The following is a 16,019-nucleotide window of genomic DNA, read 5'->3' on the forward strand; positions in this document are numbered from 1 at the left end:
GCTAAGTCAGGCCCAACTTTTCCTGCTCTGCAAGCTAGATGTATTGACATTCAGATCTGTGTACTTCCCATCAAACTGCCTCTATAAATCCAGCCTGGTAAGGCCTCTGAGAAGGATGGGCCAGCAATCATTCCTTAAGCTCCCCTAATATTTTGGAAAGCCATAGGGACTATGGTTATTACTCAGGAAGGTGAGATTAGAGTGCAACTTTGAGAAGAGTGAAGCCCAGAGAATGGCAGGTTTGCCCAAGGTCATGTGTCAAGCTTTCCTCTCCTATTAATGGACTACAGAAAAACAGGTGTTTGGAAACCCAGTTTAACTTTATGAATGGGAGTATAGACAAGTGAAGCTCTTATATTTCTATACAGAAGAAGCTTAAAGATCTTAGGGAAGGCAATCTCATCAGAAGATTTATGGGGATCACTGATTTATGGGGATCTTAGGGAGAAAACAATGGAGATTATGGGAATACTTTTTAAAAATCCTCAGTTTTCCTCAGGGCCTAACACTCCCTTCATTTTCTACCCTTCTCTGGGAAACACAGCTCTTCAATCATACTCTGCTCTCAGACAGGTTCCAGGGCCTCTGTTCACCTGAGGCTGTGGTGCACATCATGGCAGTTTGGGTCTCCTCCACCCCTGAACCACTGTCCGATGGTCTATGTTATAATGTGTTACTGTTCACAAGCATCGGGTGGCCCTCCCTGGAGGAGGATTATACTTTGGACTCCCACAAAAGTGTATGCTTTTCAACTTCTGTGTGGCCCTGTGACTCACTTTGACCAATGAAATACAAGCAAAAGTAGGAGGCACTGTTTTCATGGTGAAGCTTTAAAAACCAGTTCATACTTTGCCCTGCTTTCTTTTTCCCTCTTCCATGCTGATTGGCAATGTTCCAGATAGAGGCAGCTCTGTGAGCCTGTGTTATGGAAAGTTCTGGAGGGAAGAAAATGTTGAGCAGAGCTACAACCAGCCTTCATGGACATACCATGTGAGTGAGGAATAAACTTTGTGGATTTAAGCCACTGAGCCTTTGGGGTCATTTGTCACTGCAGCGTAATTTAGCTTTATCAGGCCAACTCAGATATATAGATTACCATACCCACCAACCCATCTCATAGATAGTACTAGTTATCTATGCTGCATAACGCATTACCCCAACATTTAGTGGCTGAAGACAACATGTCTTTATCATCTCACCATTTCTGTGGGTCAAGAATCCAGGCATGGCTTAGCTAGATCATCTCTTTCAGCATCAGCACAAGACTGTAATCAGAAGGTGTGATCATAAGGTGTAAGATGACTGGGGCTGCAGTCAACACAAGGTCCAACTGAAGCAGGATCCACCTCCAAGATAACTCAGTGGGTATTGGCAAGGTGTCAGAGAAGTAACCTCTCATCACTTTTGCCATATTCTATTCACTGGATCCTGCCCACACTAAAGGGCAGGCAATGACATAAGGCATGAATATCAGGAGGCAGGGATTAATGGGAATGTATTAGAAACTGTATCACAATGATTGCCAAAAAAAGTAAAATTAAATGAACAAGCATTGAGCAAGAACCTAAGCTTGAGTGGTGAGACAAGAAAGAGAACTGTGGAATTTTATCACTGCGGCTCTGAAGCCCAGGAATGTTAACTATCTTGCCTAGGATATGTGGTTAGCAGTAAAGCCAGAATGAAAATTCAGATCAGCGCTCTTTCCACTAGACAGTCGTAAGTGAAAAATTAAATAGCAATACAAGACAAATTGCATTCAACTGAAACAGAAGCTAGGCCATCAGTTGCTAACTGAATTGTCACATAAATCATCCAGACAATGAGTGAATTAAAAGTGCAGAAAGACAAGCTCTTTAGGCTAGGGGCAATCAAAGGTAGGTCATAATATGAGCTAGACTTTGAAGGGTAGAATTGTTTGAGCAGAAAAGAAGGGAAAAGTGTTCTTGGCAAGTAAATGGCCAAGCTGGGAGTTCTTCAGGGGAACCCTTGGGCATCACACAGAAATGCTGACATCTCTACTTTTTCTGTCTTCAGTCTTAACTCATCAGGTGACAGGTATTTTCCAAACAGACTATCTCTGGAACATTGTGCATCAGAGGTGAGGCCACATAGAGAGAACCTTCAATTTACTCTTAGGTAAGTGGTACCCAACCTCAGGAAAAAGGATCAGAATCAACTAGAAATTTTTGCTTGGGAAACTATGTATGCTTATACCCCCCCAAAACCTGAGGCACCAGAATGTCTGTGGAGGGGGGCAGTGGAGCTCAGGTAGCTTGAAAAAGTCATCCCAAGTGATTCTGATATAATCCCCTGGTTAGAGAGTACAGCTGCGGGGCTTTTTGCATCATCTGGTGAGGTCTCAGGGTGTACACTTTGCCCTACAAAGAACTGCAAGGCCAGGTCTTTTCAGGATGCCAATACCCTCCCTCATAAAACATGAACAGCTCGATAGCTGAACCAGGATGGATTGATGTCCCCTCAATTAAGGGCTTTCCAAGAGTGCTTGATGTACAAGGATAAGCCCCCAAAACAGTAACCTTAATAGTAATTTAACTTTGGTGAAAGACTCATTTTTACCCACCTTGGATAGATATTATATTTCCCATTCTATAGGTGATAAAACTGATAATTTAAATAACTGGATCCAGGTCTGCAGGCCAGTGGGAAGGAAGTTGGGCCAAATTGTTTACTTTATCAAGTTTATCATTGTTTGAGAAAAGGAGGTGTGAAAAGAGGGAGCAAAATAGAAAATAGAACAAAATCTAAAAAATTTTTCAAGTATCATAAAAAGATATGATGTCAAAATCCCTATGGTTCCCTGACAACCCATGTCCATTTTTATTGGAAACTGCAAAAATGTCAGGCTGAGTCTCCAAGTGCAAGCTTTGACCTTCCCAATGTGAATGGAACTCTGTTTCATGAGGCAGACCATCAACTTTGCACTGAGGTCCTCCTGTATGCCCCGCCAAAGCTCTCCCAGGAAATCGAAGAGGCCTGTAAGGGCGCTTTGGCTAATGGAAGAACAAAGATCTCACCCTGTGCAGACACAAACCTACCATGCTTCACTGACAAGAAGAGACCCTGACAAGGCATAGCTATTAGCATTTATAATGCATCTTGCCCAGATGCAAATGTCATTTTCTGCCATTTGCACTGCTGACCAGGGTCGCCCCGGACGAAGGCATTGCTGATGGACACAGCCTTTACCCCGTGCCCCGCAGGGGGTTTGGAATGGACTGTAACTGTAGCTTTGCCCATGGCAGCCGTCAGATACCCACAGAGACCAATCTCTCCCAGTGCTTGCTAATGAAATTTCTCCTCGGGAGATGAAAAAGTCTTCAAATGAACCTGTCAAGTTTGTTTTATTTTTTTTTATCATTATATTTTCTTTCTAGAGCAAGGGTGTACAAAAAAGAGCAAGTAGCCTCCAGATGCCATCACCTGTTTCGCAGGAATCTTAAAATTTGCTGTATGATAATCTAGAGGTCCAAGCATTTCAAAGGGAAACTTTGAAATAATGCTTTGTTCCTTTCTTGTCTATTCTTTCTCCAGGATTCTGCAAAAACACATCTTAGCTCCAGAGGTGTGGACATAGAAGTCCTAAAAGCCCAGTTACATGGGAGTAAATAAGGGTAAGTGAAGGGGCTGCCCAAAAGGGGCTAGGAGACAGGTGGAAACCAATTTTGCATTCAAGACTTCATAGCCCATTTCTCTGACAGAGACCCAAGGTTCTAGTGTTATTTACGTGGAAACCCTAAATGAAGTTTCTTAACTGGGCTGCACATTAGAACCACTTTGGGAGCTTTTCAAACAATACCCAGCATCAGCGATTCTGATTCAGTTGTCTGGGGGTGGTGCCCAGGCAATGTCCTTTCAAAGCTCCCCAGGTGGAAGATGGAAGACTCTCACTCTCCATGAGCAGAAAGGCCCACCTGGGGCCTAATGCACTGAACTGAGCATTTGGATCTGTTTCCTTTGTTCTAGCCTAGTGGTTGTAAATCCAGCTATCTATGGGGCCAGCAAGTAAGGTAAGGCCCAGATACAAGGCAACAGACAGTGGTAGAGCGTCTAGCTTTTCAAGAGGAGATAAAAATTTGGATTTTTACATGAAACTTCCTGATTTTAAAATGTTGACAACTGATTTAAAATGGAACTCTTTGAAGGTGCGTAAGGCAGGAGCCTTGGTTTCCACCCACAGCATTTCCTACACTGGGTCCTCAGGTGACCTGGGGCGGAGGGGGGGCGGGATCTCTTTCTTTCTGGGATCAACTAGCAAAACTGAAAAAAGAAAGCACATCTGCAGAGCATGAATTCATGTCCTGGTAAACACTAGCCTCCTGTCAGCTGGCCTTCATCATCATTTATACATGAGTCTTTAATTGACAGACTTGGGTTGTAGGGAGGGCAAGGGAAATCCCTATGAATAAGATGGGTGACCCTGACCCTGAGAGGCTTCACTAGGCCTTAGACAAGAATGTGCCACTGGGAGGGGCACCTGGGGGCTCAGTTGGTTGGGCATCTGCCTTCGGCTCAGGTCATAATCCCAGGATCCTGGGATGGAGTCTCAGATTCCCTGCTTCTCCCTCTGCCTGCCGCTCCCCCTGCTTGTGCTCTCTCAAGCTATCTGTCTCTTTCTCCCTCTCTCAAGTAAATAAAGTCTTTTTTTTTTTTTTTAAGTGCGCCACTGGGTCCAGGACTTTGGAGGCAACTCAACAAAAATAAGGAGGGGAATAAGCGAACCCTCAAAAGATCATTGTTGAGGCTTTTTGTTAAGATCACCAATCAGGAAGTATGGTGTACGGAAAAGAGCAAAGGCACTGAAGCCAGACACTTACCTGCTGACAGGTGCAACCCCCTGTCCTGGCGAAGCACACCATCTTCCAAGCCCCGGATTCTACATCCATCAAACGGACATGAAAATACCTTCCCCATAAATACAGTATGGGGGTTCCAAAAATAAATAAATAAATAAACAAAACTACCCTATGATCTAGTAATTGCCCTACTGGGCAATTACTGCCCAAAAACACTAATTCAAAAAGATATATGCACCCCTCTGTTTATTGCAGCCTTATCTATAATAGCCAAATTATGGAAGCAGCCCAAGGGGCCATCTATAAATGAAGAGATAAAGAAGATGTGGTGTACACACACACACACACACAGGAATATTATTCAGCCATAAAAATGAATGAAATCTTGCCATTTGCAACAAAACATGGATGGAGCTAAAGAGTATAAGGCTAAGCTAAATAAGTCAGTCAGAAAAAGACAAATACTGTATGATTTCACTCACAGGTGGAATTTAAGAAACAAAAAAACAAAGGGAAAAGAGAGACAAACCAAGAAACAGACTCTTAACTCTAGAGAACAAACTGATGGTTACCAGAGGGGAGGTGGGTGGGGGGATGGATGAAATAGGTGATGGGGATAAAGAGTACACTTATCTTGATGAGCACTGAGTAATGTATACAATTGTGGTGGGGGTTTTTTTAAGACTGTTTATTTGAGATAGAGAGTTACAGAGAGAGCATGCACGGGGGGCAGAGGGAGAGAGAGAAGAAAACTCCCCAGTGAGCATGGAGCCAACATGGGGCTCAATCCCAGGACCCCGGGATCATGACCTGAGCCAAAGGCAGATGCTTAACTAACTGAGCCACCCAGGCGCCCCTGTATACAATTGTTGAATAACTATACTGTACACCTGAAACTCGTAGAACACTGTACGTTAAGTATACTGGAATTAAAATTTAAAACTTAGTTAAAAAAAAAAAACCCTTCCCCATAGAGTTGGAATGGTGAGACAGGATGAATCTGAAGCACCCAACACATGGAATGCACTAAATTCCCAATCAGAAAAAGCATCCGTTTTCATGCCTTGATAATCGAATTAAAACATCTCAGAATTCCTACTGTTGAAAGTTCTTCCAAGTAGATGATTTAATTCTAAATTCCCTTTGTTTATCTGCAACAGCAGCAAGCACACTTTCCTTCCACATGTGTGAACACAGGTGACAAATGCCTCCTTCCATCAGAGCTCTTCCTTCCTTCCAGGATTTCAGTACGTGGTCCCTGTCACCCTCTGAATTCTGCCCACCCTTCCACAATACTTCAAGTATTTCACAGTACTACTGTATCACCTGCCACTCAGCATGTCACAATGTAGAAACACCATGACAGAGTGGTCTGCATATGGTCACCTGACATAGTTACCCTTGGGGCAGAGGCTACGTGTTATGCATCTTTTCATCTTCTTCAAATATAGAAATGTCACCCAGGAGACCAAAATGTCACTCAAGGCACTTTCTCCCAGCCTCTTTCTGCCAAGCCTCATCTTGCCTCCAGCATCTGCTGCCAGTTCTGAAATCACCTTTCCCATCTCGGTGAGCTTTGCACTCTAAAAAGTAGCTACAGTCCTGGCTTACCTTCCTCCACATCATCTGTCTATATTCAATTTAATTCCACAAACATGCAGAGACTTCTATCTCCAACCACTCTACTAAGGCCCTGAGGAGGAAGAACTGAGCAATACACAGCCCTTTGCTGGAGCTTCCCACAGTATTAAGGTTGTATATCAAGTTTGCTTGAAGGGATGATGACAGCCCATCCATGGTTAGGCTGCTTTTTATTAATATTTCTCTGTTCTGCATCTTTTTACCAAGACATCCACCTGTGATTCTGATTCCCTGGCCCAGGAATGGAGCAGGAATGGCTACTAACTCATTAACTGATTATTTTATACAAGGAGTTTTTATGTCTACATGGATCTCAAAGGAGATTAGGATATGCTACCCCAAAATGTGCCATTCTGGCATAAAGATTATTCAGATAAGACTTTGAGCTGAAAGCAACTGAGAATCAATAGATACAGGATATATCTGCTTAAAAGCAAAGCACAAATTTCCCTTTGTGAAGGTGTCCCCCACTCCCTCCTGTGTCAGAAAGAGGAGAGTGACCCTTATCATCAAAGATGGAGAGCCAGCAACAACATGAACCTGCAGAAACAAACCTTAATAACATAGCCCTCACCTTCCATTAGTTTCCCCCATGTACTCCCTAGTTGCTTCCACACAATTTATTGTCTGTTGAAACCCACACCCTCTTTCCTTTGGTAAGAAGGGTAGATAAGCTCCTGAGTCTAAAGGATTCTTTGAGTTTCATTTTTCTGTGAATTCCCATGCAAGTAAATATTCATAAAAATTGTGTGCCTTTTCTCCTGTTGATCTGTCTATGGTCACATTTGCAGGCCCCCACTCACTGAACCTAAGAGGGTAAAAGAAAATTTTTTCCTCCCTCACGATTCTCTTCAAAGCAGACATTCTCAGGGATGGTATACTAATACTCGAAACCTAAGGGCCTGCAGCCCTTTCTTGAAAGGTTCGCTATAGTTTATCTAACCATAAATGACTGAACCCTATGCATGTAGGGTTGTTGACTGAGAACTGCCAACACTTATTTGCCCTTAAGCAAGGACTACATTGCTGGGAGTGGGATGAGGGGACATCAAACTATGACAATCAGTGTGAGATGAGCTTACAGAGGAGGAAAACACACAACTCCCCACACTGGAACTCACAAGCTGAGCTTCTAGTCCCCTTTAAATCCCATTCTCCAATATGGCAGCCACTTAGATCTTTTTTTACATATGAATTGAGTCTTCTTGTTCCCTACTTAGATCTCTGGAAGCCTTAACTTTGCACTCAGAACAATTCCTAATTCCCTTCATGGACCACAAGATGCACCTGGTCTTGCCACCCTCCCCATCCTCCAGCACTTGTTTTATGAGCATCTGCTAGGCCGCAGATCTCCACTAATCTCATCTGCCACCCCTGGGCCCCCACCTACTCCCACATGTTTCTTCTCATCTTCTAGATCTTTTGCTCTAATGCCACCTCATCCAGTCCTTCTCCAGCCACTCAAAATAGCTGCCTTTGTTATTCTTTATCACAGAATTCCAGTTCTGGACATAAACAGACATTTCTGCAAAGAGAAGACATCCAAATGGCCAACAGACACATGAAAAAGTGCTCAACATCACTCGGCATCAAGGATACAAATCAAAACCACAATGAGATACCACCTCACACCAGTCAGAATGGCTAAAATTAACAAGTCAGGAAATGACAGATGTTGGTGAGGCTGCAGAGAAAGTGGGAATACAAGCTGGTGCAGCCACTCTGGAAAACAGTATGGAGGGTCCTCAAAAAGTTGAAGATAGAGCTACCCTATGACCCAGCAATTGCACTACTGGGTATTTACCCCAAAGATACAAATGTAGTAATCCGAAGGGACACCTGCACCCCAATGTTTATAGCAGCAATGCCCACAATAGCCAAACTATAGAAAGAGCCCAGATGTCCATCAACAGATGAATGGATAAAGATGTGGTATATATCTACAATGGAATATTATGCAGCCATCAAAAATGAAATCTTGCCACTTGCAATGACGTGAATGGAACTAGAGGGTATTATGCTAAGCGAAATAAGTCAATCAGAGGAAGACAATTATCATATGATCTCACTGATATGAGGAATTTGAGAAACAAGGCAGAGGATCATAGGGGAAGGGAAGGAAAAATGAAACAAGATGAGACCAGAGAGGGAGACAAACCATAAGAGACTCTTAATCTCAGGAAACAAACTGAGGGTTGCTGGAGTGGTGGGGGGTAGGAGGGATGGGGTGGCTGGGTGATGGACATTGGGGAGGGTATGTGCTATGCTGAGCGCTGTGAATTGGGTAAGCCTGATGAATCACAGACCTGTACCCCTGAAACAAATAATACAGTATATGTTAATTAAAAAAAAAAAAAGAATTCCAGTTCTGTCCCAGCACTTATCACTACCTTGAAAGTGACTCATTTGTTTCCTTGTTAGTTGTTTATCTTCCCCCTTAGACTGGAAACTCAGTGAGGGCAAGAATCTGAGCTGAGCAGAACAGCGCCAGGCACAGAGTGTCCTGGGAATGAACAGTTGTGAGCGAGGAAATGAGCAGGAGGTCAACCTTCGGGGCAGACCCACCCCACCTGTCCCTTCATCTGACATGCCGGGCTTGTGTCATCTGCACCTAGCCACCCCTCACCTGCTCATGGCTCAGCAGGTGCACATGCTCCCACAGAGCCCGGGCTTGTCCAGCGGTGTCTCAGGGTCAACCCCTAGGCAGCTGCATTCCTGGTTCCCCTCCCTTCCCCAGGAAAGCCTGTGGGAAGCCTACTGGGTAGAAATACAAGTCTGTCCCTCCCCCTCCCTCCTCATCCCTACACACACACACACACACACACACACACACAAAGCACATCTAGGGTTCCACAGAGAGAGACTCAAACTGCCCAAGAACATCTCCTGTGTGGGACCATGTGGCTTTATTTTAAGATCTTGAACTCCTGGTCCTTCATGCCCAAGCTGTTTCCCAAGGGAGTCTACGCTGGGCCTTTGCTCTGGGGCACAAGTCAGGCCCAGGGATGGCCTTGCCACTCCCACCCAGGACATCAGATGTGACCGGAGTTCCCAACAGTGTCAGCGAATGACCATGGACCACTGGGTGACATCATGCATGACCCAGCACCAGACTTTCAATGTGGCACATCACAGGCTTAATCATAAGATCCGGAAAATACAGACTTCATGCCTCCAGAATGACATGGCTAAGATTTCTTTTCCTAGGGATCAGACAGATTGAGCTGAAATGGGTGTTGATAATACCCCCTGATTGCATCTCAAAGATCATTTCCCCGAACTAAGCCCGGGCCTTGCCGTCAGAGAGCTTATTCCTTTATAGCTGCATCCACTGGGGAAATTTTTGTTCTAAGATATATAGCGCTGGAGAAATGGAAAAAACCTTTTACTATTGTATAGTGAAGAGGTGAGGGGGTGTGGGGATAGTAACCTCATTAATTTTTAGGATAGCCAAGAGCTTCTTATTCAACAGCAGCCCTGAAGAAAAGATACATTAGTGCTCTTGGAGGGGATGCATTCAATGGATGTGGACATCAGAACCCAGTTATGGACACTAATAACAGAAGCTAACAGAGCCCCTTACTCTGGGGCAGGCACAGAGCAAAGCAGCTGATAGGCACTTCTCATTTAAAATGAGGGTCAGGAATTATTCTCCCATTTTTACATAAGGAAACTAAGGCTCAGAGAGGTTAAGTAGCCACACAGCTTTGCCACATGCCTCCATCAGTTCTTGCCACCATCACTAGGCTTTTGAACTAGGGGATCAGTGAGAAATCCAGCGAAGGTGACAAGCTTAAAATCCACTATTCACCATCCACTGCCATGTGGTTTTCCCCTGCCCCCATCCAGGTTGCTCTCAAGATTGCTGCTTCAAACTAACATTTGCAGAACCAGTGGGGGAAGTAAAGAGCAGGAAGGCAAAGCCCCAAGACCCTCACCTGCTTCCTACTCACACTGCCCCAAGCAGTGATGTGATGTGATGTGTGACTCCCATCACACAGGACACCCATGGCTTGGCTTTGAAACATTAACAGCACTCAACATTAGTCACCACATTTTCACTGAACCTGAAAACAACATACTTTTAAAAAGCTGCTCTCTGGGGCGCCTGGGTGGCTCAGTTGGTTAAGCGACTGCCTTCAGCTCAGGTCATGATCCTGGAGTCCCTGGATCGAGTCCCGCATCGGGCTCCCTGCTCGGCGGGGAGCCTGCTTCTCCCTGATCCTCCCCCCTCTCATGTGCTCTCTCTCATTCTCTCCCTCTCAAATAAATAAATAAAATCTTTAAAAAATAAAAAAATAAAAAGCTGCTCTCTTTCAAAGCTCTACACACAGAACTGAATCTGGTCAGTGTCCTTTAAATACAATTTAGCACAGGTGTCTTTTGTGATAGAAATATTGAATGGCTACCATTTACTATTTACTAGGTGTCAGATGCTTTACACAGATATTTCTCTTAAAAGTTGTATCACAGGGATGCCTGGGTGGCTCAGTCGGTTAAGCCTCTGCCTTCGGCTCAGGTCATGATCCCAGAGTCCTGGGATCGAGTCCCACATGGGGCTCCTTGCTTGGCAGGGAGCCTACTTCTCCCTCTGCCTGCCGCTCCCCATGCTTGTGCTCTCTCTCTCTCTGATAAATAAACAAATAAAAATTAAAAAAAAAAAGTTGTATCACAAATAATGTACACTATACCAATATTTTAATAGCTATTAACTTAATAGTTAATGTTATTAATTATGAATACACCATTCAAGTATTTATCCATTTTAAATTATTAGCAAAAATAACAATTTAATTCTTTGACTTTTTAGCAATTACAGTTCAGTATGGGGCCAGACCCTACTGAGATTAATTGGTTCAGTCCTCCTAACAACGCTATGTTATTATCTCATTTTTTTGAAGATGAGGAAACAAAGGCCCAGAGAGCTTAAGTAATTTGGTCAAGGTCACACAGCAAATAGGTCGCAGAGCTGAGCTTTAAACCCTAGCAGTTTGATTTCGGAGTCCAAGCTTATGACCTCCGTGCTCTGCTGCTTCAAGTCCTCCATAATCCCAGTGGTTCTTAAGGGAGAAAATGATAACTGCACAAAACTAGTAATTACCAAAAAAAAAAAAAAAAAAAAAAAAAGAATTAGCAGATTCAGGGAAGAGTCCACCCTTGTGACAGAGTCAAAATCATATACAATTCATAGAAACATACACTGTGTTGAGATCAAAATAAATGATACGTGCTTAATGTTACATATCATAGAGATACTAATTTTTTTAAGATCAAGTAAATACTTAGAAATGTTTACAACACTGACAAGCATTCTTATCTGTAATTTGATAGTGCTGCCATTTATAAATCAACAGGAATGGTTTATAATGGATGTTTATGCAGGCAGTAACCGATCAGCTAAAACCCACATGTAGATGAGTCTTTGGGGAACAGACAATAGCTACATAATTGTGTGTGCGTGTGTGTCTGCCTGCCCCCCCACTCTCTCTCTCACACACACACACACACACACACACACACAGGGGAGGGAGGACACTCAGGTAGAACACATAGTGTGTCTGCTGTCCCAATTAAGCAAGCAGCACAGCCAGGATTTGAAGCAGATCTGATCCAAAGCCCACGTGCTTGCTGCCCCCTCCCTGCCTTTCTGAAAGAATGTATGAGAAAGGTTTTCAGTTATGTTTTCCTATAAAACCTAAAATTTAGGTTGAAAGCTATTTCATCAAGAAGGGAGAAACAGAGCTAAGACTCCTAAAGTATAATTTATCTGTCATTCTTTGATTCATTTTCTATCCTTCAGAAACTTTCTATTCCTAGGATCTTTCATTTACCACCCTATTATTAAAAGGATTATCTATTTAACTGGTTGTTTTTAGTGTAAAATTCTGTGAAGTTTGCTCGAAGTTTGGAATTCACATCTTACATTATTTCTTTTTAGTTTACTGTAAACTAACTATTCCTTTCTCCCTTTTTCTAAATGACTTATTTTAAACCAATGTATATAGCAAAAAAAACCAAGGAGTTTTGTGGGAAACCTATCTACGGATATTGTTATGAATTTATTGTCTATTGTTAGTCTCTGAAATCATGATCCTGACCACAATAGTGATGGACAGGACCATTCTGGATAAGCACTGTCTACAAAGCAGGCGAGACAGAAGAGGCAGGGAGGAGGAAAATTGTTAGACTTCGTCGCAACTGGGTCATAAAGCAGAATAAAATGCCTGTAAGCTGTGTGTCTCCCTTAAGATGCTTTGTTAAAAAGCACATTCTGCATTTCTTTGCCTTTAACCATATCTTCAAGACAAGTTTCTGCCCTCTGCTTTGTTTCATTTGGCTGGCTAACCCTGAGGTCAATCAAGCTAACCTCCCAAATGTCAGGCACACCAAGAAAAGAATACTGACGGTTAGGGTAGAGACGTGGTTGCTCCTGCCCAGAACTGACCCGCCTGGAGGGTCGCCTCCATCCCCCACCAACTCAAAAGAGTAAGAGACCCACTTAGTGGGAATGCTTACTCTATTCTTGGTTTTCTATGAATGTCTCAATCTCAAACTACTTTAGAGACTAAGGTTAAGTTTAGGGTTAGGGTCAGGAATAGGGTGAGCCAAAGCAATGCCCTGAATTTTCCGAAGCTAGTGCTACTTCCCTCTTCCTCTGCATATTTTAGTGTTCTTCAGGCATCCCGAGAAACCATAATGGGGTGGGATCTGCCAGACACTGCACTGAGCCTTACCCACATTGCATGGCAACTCTATGCAGGGAGTGATGTCATTTGCACCTTTGCCCAGATAAGAAAAGGAGGTGCAGGCTGGGACTACACAACCAGGCAAGCTGGCTCCGGGGCCAACTACCAAGGACACAGTTTTGCCCGCTGAGAACTCTAGCCCCCCTGCAGGAGTCTTGGAACAGTTGGCCGAATAATGAGGAAGGGACCTGAGAAGAGAAGAGGAAGGCTAAGCAGGGAACTGAGTGCCAAGGAAAAGGCTCACAGTCTGTGCCATCCTCTCTGCCCTTGGACCTTGAAAGGCAAACGTAAACTTCTAGAACCAACTTCAAGACTGCCATCTGGGTCCTCAGAGGCCTGAAGAGGAGGAAATGGGCTAAACTTGAATTTCCAGATCTTTTTGAGCCTGCTGAAAGCTAAGAAAGGTCTGCTTGAAGGAGATTGCAGAGTCTCTGTGTCCCTGGAAATGGACTTTAAAGAGAGGACTGTCCTCTCTCCGGGGTATTGGACTTGGTTCCATCAAACCAGGATGTTCTGCTATTGCCCCACCCCCACCACCAGTGAAATCCTCTTTTCCCCTGTCTGCCCCTTTCTTCCCCCTTCTCTACAACTCTTCACTAATTTGACATTTTGAAATACTCCACCACTTATCTAAAACTCAGTCATGCCATCCAGTAATCCTTGAGTGCTTTGATATACAGACAATTAAATGGTTCTTGGCTCAGTAATAAGACTTACTATGTCAGAATGAAAAAGAAATAATGTTTCAAAACTTCTTGTCCCCACAAATCACCACTCTTTCAAGTCTGCAACAAATGTCTACAATTAAATGCCCATTAAATAGATAAAAATTTTAAAGTTTTTTCTAATAAACCCTTATTCCTGGTGGCAATACAAACTGTTCGTGTGGACAATATCCCTGTAAATATTTTTTCCCCTGTTGGTCTTCAAATGTATCACTTTCAATTAAATGCTCAATGTGGGTTCATTTACAGAGTGAGAAGATTTTAACGTCTCCTCTGCCGAAAGACCCCCTGGATGGCTGCTATCTCTCAGGGACAATGTTCATCTCTGGGGAATTTTTCCATTAGCCATGGGTCATCACTACTCTTGAAATTTATTAAGTTTATTTGTTATGTGTGTACATACATAATGCAGTGCTTTGGCATTAAACAGACGAGTTCAATCCCAACCCAGCGATTCTATTCTTCCACATGTGCATAAAGAGCCATGTACACAGAAGAATATTACACTAGTTTTTTAATAGAAAAGCCATAGGAAATAACCTAAATATCCACCCCTAAGGAAATGCATTGATATGGTGGAATATTACACAATATTTCTGTTCTATAGTTAACAATTTCAAATCAACTCCCATGTCGCAATGTTGGTAATGCTTGAGAACACAAGAGGGATTCAGCGGAAATCTGTATTACCAAAAAAACAGCTCAACACCTTTGTCTTAGAAATAGATGGCCAGGGGCATCTTTAATAACAGCAGCAACAACAAATGGCGGTTATCCAGCACTTTCCACGTCAGGCACTGTTCTGAGTGCTTTACGTATTTTAGCCCAGTGTATCCTCCCAACAACCCAATAAAGTTAAGACTATTAGAACCCACATTTCACAGATAAAGAAGTTAAGGCACCAAGAAGACAGGAAAGTTGCCCAACATCACACATCCAGTAATGGCAGGACTGGAATTCAACCCAGCCAGTCTGATTCTAGATGCTGTGATCCTGCCCATTTTGCTGTCTGTTTCTCTATTGGAATCAAAAGGGACAGATGCCAAAATAAAATGTGAGTGGGAAAGGAGGAGGATACAAAATTTTATGTAAGACATCATTTATGGAAACTTTAAGAGCACACATGTAATAATACCTATTATTGGCTACTAATACACAAATATACTATGTTCTTTAAGTGGACTGGAAGAAGATACGCCTAACTCCTGAAAGTGGTTCATTAGGGAAAGAGGGGGGAAACAAGTCATGCGGAGGTGGAAATGAGGAAAAAGGTTGAACTTAGTCTCTAATATTTTATTTCTTTAAAAAGATCTCCTCGGGTGCCTGGGTGGCTCAGTTGGTTAAGTGACTGCCTTCGGCTCAGGTCATGATCCTGGAGTCCCTGGATCGAGTCCCGCATCGGGCTCCCTGCTCGGCGGGGAGTCTGCTTCTCCCTCTGACCCTCCCCCCTCTCATGTGCTCTCTCTCAAATAAATAAATAAAATCTTTAAAAAAAAAAAGATCTCCTCAATTTCGATGAGTATATGAAGTCAATGCATTGCCCTTTCACTTGTCCCTGGAGTCCAACAAAAGGTACCTATTTTCCCCCATCATTCATATTTGCAAAACCCAGAATCCACAAACATGCTTTAATCTATTAGCATTTGCATTACTAAGATACAGTTTAAATGACATTTACTTTTAAACAAATTTTATTAAGCTGTGCATTTTAATGGTGTGAGTCCATTAGAAGGAAAAAGCCAAATAGGTTAAAACAAACACATTTTACTCTCTTCTGGTAAAAGTGATGCAGGTTCATTTTAGCAACTTCAGAAAATTCTAATATATGCAAAAAGAAGACACTTCACTGATACACCACTGTTTATGTTCTCGTGTCTATTGTTCCAGGGTTCTTCTATGATTAAATACACACAGAATTTTGATACAAAAATGACACTATGTGATATCCATCTCCATAAACTATTTTCCACTAATACAGACCAAATGTCTTTACATTTTTTCTGCATTATTTTAAACAGTTGCCTATATTTTATTCTCTCAATGCCTATATTTATCCAACAGTTATTGCCCCCCCAAAAAAGATTAAAGACATT

The sequence above is a fragment of the Leptonychotes weddellii genome, chromosome 7, assembly GCF_054177405.1.
Source record: "Leptonychotes weddellii isolate Sample4059 chromosome 7, ASM5417740v2, whole genome shotgun sequence".
Taxonomy (NCBI): domain Eukaryota; kingdom Metazoa; phylum Chordata; class Mammalia; order Carnivora; family Phocidae; genus Leptonychotes; species Leptonychotes weddellii.